Raw genomic sequence first — 8,732 nt, forward strand, 5'->3', positions numbered from 1 at the left:
GCAGTCTAGTCGGTAATGATCCTTCCGCAGGTTCACCTACGGAAACCTTGTTACGACTTTTACTTCCTCTAAATGATCAAGTTTGGTCATCTTTCCGGTAGCATCGGCAACGACAGAGTCAATGCCGCGTACCAGTCCGAAGACCTCACTAAATCATTCAATCGGTAGTAGCGACGGGCGGTGTGTACAAAGGGCAGGGACGTAATCAACGCGAGCTTACGACTCGCGCTTACTGGGAATTCCTCGTTCATGGGGAACAATTGCAAGCCCCAATCCCTAGCACGAAGGAGGTTCAGCGGGTTACCCCGACCTTTCGGCCTAGGAAGACACGCTGATTCCTTCAGTGTAGCGCGCGTGCGGCCCAGAACATCTAAGGGCATCACAGACCTGTTATTGCTCAATCTCGTGAGGCTAGAAGCCGCCTGTCCCTCTAAGAAGAAAAGTAATCGCTGACAGCACGAAGGATGTCACGCGACTAGTTAGCAGGCTAGAGTCTCGTTCGTTATCGGAATTAACCAGACAAATCGCTCCACCAACTAAGAACGGCCATGCACCACCACCCACCGAATCAAGAAAGAGCTATCAATCTGTCAATCCTTCCGGTGTCCGGGCCTGGTGAGGTTTCCCGTGTTGAGTCAAATTAAGCCGCAGGCTCCACTCCTGGTGGTGCCCTTCCGTCAATTCCTTTAAGTTTCAGCTTTGCAACCATACTTCCCCCGGAACCCAAAAGCTTTGGTTTCCCGGAGGCTGCCCGCCGAGTCATCGGAGGAACTGCGGCGGATCGCTGGCTGGCATCGTTTATGGTTAGAACTAGGGCGGTATCTGATCGCCTTCGAACCTCTAACTTTCGTTCTTGATTAATGAAAACATACTTGGCAAATGCTTTCGCTTCTGTTCGTCTTGCGACGATCCAAGAATTTCACCTCTAACGTCGCAATACGAATGCCCCCGCCTGTCCCTATTAATCATTACCTCGGGTTCCGAAAACCAACAAAATAGAACCGAGGTCCTATTCCATTATTCCATGCACACAGTATTCAGGCGGGCTTGCCTGCTTTAAGCACTCTAATTTGTTCAAAGTAAACGTGCCGGCCCACCGAGACACTCACTCAAGAGCACCCTGGTAGGATTGCAACGGGGTCCGCCTCGGGACGCACGAGCACGCACGAGGCGCGTCGCACGCCTTCAGCTCGCCCCACCGGCAGGACGTCCCACGATACATGCCAGTTAAACACCGACGGGCGGTGAACCAACAGCGTGGGACACAAATCCAACTACGAGCTTTTTAACCGCAACAACTTTAATATACGCTATTGGAGCTGGAATTACCGCGGCTGCTGGCACCAGACTTGCCCTCCAATAGATACTCGTTAAAGGATTTAAAGTGTACTCATTCCGATTACGGGGCCTCGGATGAGTCCCGTATCGTTATTTTTCGTCACTACCTCCCCGTGCCGGGAGTGGGTAATTTGCGCGCCTGCTGCCTTCCTTGGATGTGGTAGCCGTTTCTCAGGCTCCCTCTCCGGAATCGAACCCTGATTCCCCGTTACCCGTTACAACCATGGTAGGCGCAGAACCTACCATCGACAGTTGATAAGGCAGACATTTGAAAGATGCGTCGCCGGTACGAGGACCGTGCGATCAGCCCAAAGTTATTCAGAGTCACCAAGGCAAACGGACCGGACGAGCCGACCGATTGGTTTTGATCTAATAAAAGCGTCCCTTCCATCTCTGGTCGGGACTCTGTTTTTTTTTTTTTTTTTTTTTTTTTTTTTTTTTTTTTAAAAAAAAAATCTTTATTTCCTTTCATAATAGTTATACAATAATGACCCACCACCTTAATGATTAGTGGGTCCTACATTCCTAAATTAACAATAGCAGCTATACATTTTCCTTGACTTAACTACAGACAGTTCAACAACAATTTCAACTAGGCAGACTACTTCTTAGTTTACTATCTAGCATAACTCTAATTACTACTACTAGTTACTACTAACTGCCTGCAGCGTTACATTGTGCCAGTTAATGATATAAACCTACTTGATGCCCTGCTCATAGAGCTAATCCCTATGAGCGAGCCCCTGGCACAGGGCAGGCAAGGGTTAGATTATCGCTGCAGGTTCCTATCTTACTATCCTATTCTAATTAACTACGTCTATTTTCTAATCTATGTCAAAATCGGTGCGTGTCTTGATCGGGAGTTGCCCCAGTCCCCCTGGTCCTGGTCGTGGCGGATTCCAACTATAAGTCGACCTGTCCACGAACCGGCGGTATGGGATTGGGGCGGTGGTCGCATTCAGTGTTGTCTACTTACTTAATGAAGTTCTCTCAAGAAAGTTGTCAGAACTTTGTGTGATACCTCGTTTACCAATGTATTTAGTCTGTGAAATGTTTCCTCCTGTCTTAAAAGGTCATAGGTGTTTGTGCTAGGTAATTGTTGTCTCAGTGTCCCGGCTACATCATCGAAAAGGGGGCACTCATAAACCACATGGTCAGGAGTACCCTCCAGTGCGCCACAGTCACACGCAGGCGTAGCCTTTCTCCCAAACCGACAAAGATATGTCGGATACCTTGGTAATAACCCCCTTTTTAACCCAGTACCAAGCTGCCTGTTCCCTAATCTTTATATCTAGGGGACAGAGTCCCATTATGATTAACAGGGCTCCTCCTGGGGATGTTCTGTAAGCTCCCACAGACCTTAATATCATATTTCTTTGTACCCTCCTCACCGTCATAGCAGGCACCACCCTCGTGAGCCTGTGAGCCCAAACTCCTGAACCGTAACCCATTATTGACGTGAGTATACTGTTGTGATAGAGTTTAATTAATTGAGGCGGAAGGTGAAATCTCTTGTGTCCTATGGTGATCAGATTATTTAGTGATTGTAGTGCTTTCTGGGTCACGGTTTCTATGTGCTTTGCGAAATTCCACCTTTCATCGATGATGATTCCTAAGTATCGTGTCTCTCGTCTCCTAAGAACAGGTATGCCGTCAATTCTCACGGTCGGGTTCCTTATCAATTGTCCTTTGAGTAGCAAGTAAGTCGACTTGGTCGGTGAAATAGTCATTTTGGTCCTGTGGCACCATAGTTGCAGTATGTCTATTGCTCTCTGTATTTTTGGTTCTATGTCCTCGCGACTTCGGCCGCCAACCAGCAGGAGGAGGTCGTCGGCGTAAGCTATCACCTCTAGCACATCATCACTCTGTTGTAAACTTTCCAGAAGAGGCTCCATGTGGATGTCCCAAAAAAGGGGACCCAGCACAGAGCCCTGAGGGCAACCTTTAGTGATAGTTTTCCGGACTTTCCCGCTAGGGGATGATAGCCATACCTCCCGGTCTTCACAATAGCTCCTCAGACACCCATATAGCAGCCCTGGACACTCCTTCTCCCGTAAGCAGGAGAAGAGCGAAGGCCACCACAGGTTGTCAAAGGCGCCACTGATATCCACCATGATGCCAACCACATACTTACACGGGGCTGAGCCACAGACCTCGGCCGCTAGGGCGATTGCATCAGATGCCGATCGGCCCGGCCTGAAACCGAATTGCCTGTCGCTCACCCCGTGCAGCATGCGGTGAGCAGTCAGTCTGTCTGCTAGTAACTTTTCAAGTAATTTGCCGAAGCCGTCCAGCAGGCAAATGGGCCTGTAGGATTTGGCCTCTGCAGGGTCCTTCTCGGGGCCCTTTTTAATGATCACCACATTCGCAGTTTTCCATATTTTAGGGAATTTGCCTTGCCTAAGGCATGCATTGAAAGTGTGTGTGAGTGGCGCAACTAACTGTGGGGCTAAAAACTGCACTACCTCCGCCACAATGCCGTCCGGCCCGGGGGCTTTTCCCTTTTTTAGGGACTTAATAAGGGCAGCAACTTCCTCTTCAGAGAAGGGGAGGACCGCCACGTCGTTTTCATACCTATGAAGGTCTTCTTCACGTAATTGACGTTGCTCTTCGGTGTCCTCATTTCTATCATCGTCAGGCAACAGCGACTGGAGGAGGACCTCGGCAGTTTCCTGCCAAGATTCCGTCATCCCGCCCCCGTGCCTGAGCGTAGAAATCATTGTTGGGGAACGAATCTTTTCCCTTACCAGTCTATATGGTACGCCCCAAGGATCGAGGGCCAGTTGACTGGTTACGAAATTTTCCCAGCTAGTTGTTCTTGTCTTTTGTAGTTCCTTTTGAAAGTTCTCTTTTGCCTCCCGGTATAATTGCAACCATCTTTGCTTCTCCCACCAGACGACACTGCGCTGGTAGTGCTTCCTCAGTCTCCTGACTGACTGACGTAGCTCCTGCAGTTCGGCTGACCATGGTGCCGGTGTGGCCGCCACGGCCCTCCTCCTGGTTGGTACGGCTACCTCAATCGCTCTTGTTATTGCGCGCACCAGTCCTTCTGCTCTGTCGTCCACGTTCATGTCTTGTCCTTCGTCTCCTTCCGGTAATGGAGGGATGTCGCACTCTCTGGCTAGACGTTCCCAATCTGCTTTCCTAAAGTTCCTTTGCACCTCCCACCCCATGGCCCAGCGGCACTCTCTGTCACCAACCATGAAGGTAATCAGATTATGATCACTAGTGGTGGCATTATCTTCCACTTTCCATTCCCGGAGAATATTCACTGTGTTTGGCGTGACCAGCGTCACGTCAATGTTGGTACCCTGTCCTCCTCCAGCCACGTAGGTGGGGGGATTTCCTGGTCTGTTTGCCACCACTAGTTGGAGAGCCATTATCATGTCTTCAGCCTTGGCTCCATTTTCGTCCCTAGTGCCACTGTACCACAGGGGGGATTTAGCACTTATGTCAGCAGTTATAATGATTTTGCGTCCCCGCAACGCCGTGGCTACACTCACTAGATGGTCTATATATTGCTCAATTCTCTCCCCGTACTGGAAGTACATATTAATGATGATAACGATTCCGGCAGGAGATTGTATCTCCACGACGTTGCAGTGACTATTGGAAAACTGTGTCAAGGGGGTTGCACGCAGTGCCGTGTTAGTTATTAGAATAGCCGCTCTGGGGGAATCCCCACTGCTGATAGTTTGCCATGTTGCGGCAGTGAACGCAATTTTTCCAGCCAGAGAGTACGGCTCCTGTAGACAGAGTACATCCAGTCTCTTTTCCACCACTTCCTTTCGGAGCTCCTGCATTACGAGTCGACTGTTATGTGTGTTGAGTTGTCCAATTTTTATTCTAGTCGTCACGGAAAATAAGTATGTATATGGTCATGCGGCCAGGTTTTGTTCCAGTCATAAGCCAGTCGGCCGTTTGCTATTACTGATTGATTGTAGATGTCGTCCAGGTCGAACTTCTCACCTCGTCTTTCAAATACTTTTTTCAGTAAGTCCCGCAGTGCTCCGAAGTCAGTGGGGAGGTTCACCGACTTTAATTGTATCCTATCCACAGCCTCCACCACCGAGAAGGTTACCCTTCGTCCGTACTCATGTCCCACCCGGACCACATGACGTAAGGCAGTGGTCAGGGTAGCCGGCTGCTCCAGTCTTGCTAATTGCATTGTGTACTCTAGATTTGGGTACACTCTCACTGGGTCTACGGGTGGCAACCTGACCACCGGACTATCTTTGGCGTCAGAGTTGGCGGTGGAGCTTGTTATAATGTTATCTTGTATAGGTTTTGTGATTTTATCCGCCACTACCACAGGATGCTCTTGCCGTTGTAGATTTTTAATCGGCAGCGTCCCCCGGCATTGGGAGGAGGGTGCTCTGATCTCTGAGGGGAGCTCAGTTTGAATACCAATGTCCCTGGTGGGGGACTCTGTCTGTATAGATTTGTCAACTACTTGAATGTCTGGGTTGATGAGCGACTTCAGGAAGCTCCTGAACCTACTCGCTCTCATTGCATCCCTCCTCCTTTTGCTCGGGGATTTATGCTTTGGCATCCTGCATGGTATGCCGTTTTCAGCCATAATCTATTCGTGATATTAATCTTTGTTCAAGCATCCTGTAGGTAGGGCAGTTCCGTCCTGTGGCTCCACAAGACTTCTTGCCGCGATTCTTACAGGGGATGCAAACACCTGTGGCCTTACAATCTTTCCTGGTATGTCCATTGTCACCGCATTTGGAGCAGGCCGACCCCCTGGTGCAGTGCCTCAGTATGTGGTCCAAGTCGCCACAGTTATGGCAACGAGGTACCACAATGTAGTCTCTAGTATTAATTGCGTGGAAACCCACGTATAGTCTGCCCAGTGATGTTATTTTCCTCCACATTGTTGCAGAGACCTCGGCAACGTGATGCACGACATCCCGGTCCCGAGGTCCCGTTTTAAATTTTAGTTTGAAGTTGCTTTTGAATTCATTTTCATCAATATTCTCGAAATTTTGCTTCCTTATTGCTTCAGACAGTTCCTCATTTGTCATTATGGTAGGGACATCATATAATATTATCAAGGGGTTCCTTTTCTTGGGGGGTTCGCATTTAACAACTGCGTTTAATTTTGGATTTTCAAGTAGTTTAGTTTTGTCTTCTTCAGACGCAACTTCTACTATCACTGAGTTGCGACTGGGTTTGACACGTTTTATCTTAATCTTATCTTTGACAGGGTCAATTGTGGTAGTCAGGAGTTCCTGAATCCTTTTGACACTCGTGTCTTTCCCAGGCAAGGTCCTAAGGAAGACCGCTGTCTCCTGTTTCTTAGTTGCCCTGTCAATAGCTTCTTTTGTGTTGTTTTGTCTGGTGGGGGGTTGTGCAGCCACCGCCGCCCAGGTTTTGCTTGGTTGTTGTTGCTGTTGTCTTAGCCTGGTGTTTTCTTTCTCCAATTCTTCCACTCTTCCTTCTAATTTGGCATGAGCAATTGCCCATGCAGCCAGTTCATTCTTTATTTGCAAAATTGCTGCCTGGCTTATCTTTCCATTTTTGATACTTTGCTCCAGGAGCAACGTAATTTTGGAATGTCTCCTCATAACTGTATAATCCTCCTCAGTCTGTCCCAGCTCGTCCTGTTGAGAGGGATCAGACACAACAGACACTCTCGAAGGCGCACTAATACCACTCGTTTCTGGTGTGGCCATTGTGTACGAGTGATAACAAAAGAAGTGGGAGCCCGTCTCTTGCCCCGGACCGGCTCCTCTGGCATGGGGGGGGACTCTTGCAGCTCGCCCACCGACCTCGCCCCTAGGTCAAGGGCACTTCAGAGCTGCCAGGTTCAGCACGCCATTGCCAGCGCACTGGTCCTCGTCGAAGGCCCCGTCGTCGACGATTTCACAGGACGCTCCTCGGCAAGTGCACCCCGCACTCCGGAGAGGCGGATGCACCCCTCGCCCTTCGCCGCCTATTAGCCCGAGTTTCCACCTGAAGGCCAAGGACCCACTCCTACTCAGGTGGTGGGTCGGTCCCCCAGTCGTTCGGCGGTCTGGGCCCATCTAACCTGGCCCAGGCGATGTCACCACCACCTGGGTTTGGCAGAACACGCCCCGGTTACCCAGGGGCGCGGCGAAGCACCCTTGCCGACTCGCGCCGTGATCCCACGCCGACAAACGAGGTCGCCGGCATGCAGAGCACCTGCTGGTCTGTGCCCTGCGAACAGAAAGGGACTGGTGTTCGGTCCCTCGACACAGCTCCCCCTGTGCCACGCACCCTTCGCTTTCGCATCGGGTTGGGTCGCAGCTCTCCCTTTTGACGCAAGGCAGAATGCCGAGCTTGACGTCTGGCACCACGGGAAGGCGGAAAGAGCTACTTGGGAAGGAGAGGCTGTAAGAGACGCTTCACTTCCCCGAGTGAGGACTGCCGCGGCACGCCCGACTGGAAAGCGATACGCCCCAGTGCGAGCCTCCGTGCCTTACGGCGCGCCGGCAACGGGCGGGCCCGCGCCGAAACGCGCCGTCAAGCGACTGACCTCACGCCAGACCGGGACCCTGTTTGCATGTATTAGCTCTAGAATTACCACAGTTATCCAAGTAACGTGGGTACGATCTAAGGAACCATAACTGATTTAATGAGCCATTCGCGGTTTCACCTTAATGCGGCTTGTACTGAGACATGCATGGCTTAATCTTTGAGACAAGCATATGACTACTGGCAGGATCAACCAGGGAGCTGCGTCAACTAGAGCTGAGCAGCCGGCCGCCCGGGAGTGTGTCCCGGGGGCCCGCGCGAACACGCAAGCGTCCGCTCAATTATTCTGCAAACAGGAGGAGGCTGAGCTCCCCTGCACCATACACCTCGAAACCCTCTCAGGTCCCGGCGGCGCGCAGCGCCGTCCTAAGTACTTGGTCGGGTTCGAGAGAGGCGCAATCGCCCGGAGTTTGGCGAGTAGACGCTTTAGGTGCGACCACCCGTGCTCCCAACTGAGCTTGCCGCTGCCGACAGAGGCCCGGGAGCGTGCTGTCGTGGCATTGCCGGCGGGAGACAACACGCGCCACCTACGGTGACCGGCAGCTCCAACGCCAGCGCCACAGAAGGACGAAAGCCCCACTTGGGTGCCGAAGCGAACTCTCCCAGCACAGCGCACGCGCCAACACGTCCGCACAGCTGCGATACAAACCACCTGCGAGAACCGCAGAGGCGACCGAGCAGCAGACGGCGTCGCGGCGCCGAGCGCCGGGCGGCGGCGCATCCTCAGCGCACACAGTCCTCAATCGGACCAGCACACTGCAGATCTCCACCGCGCTTCGCACCGGGCCCGCGAGGACCTACTTTGGCCGCACGGCGCCGCGTGCAGGGTGCGCCGGCGCGCAGCTGCGCCGCCTGCCGCCTCCGTCGGCCGGCGCGCCTGCCACTGGCCG

The sequence above is a fragment of the Schistocerca americana genome, chromosome 3 (assembly GCF_021461395.2).
Source record: "Schistocerca americana isolate TAMUIC-IGC-003095 chromosome 3, iqSchAmer2.1, whole genome shotgun sequence".
NCBI lineage: Eukaryota > Metazoa > Arthropoda > Insecta > Orthoptera > Acrididae > Schistocerca > Schistocerca americana.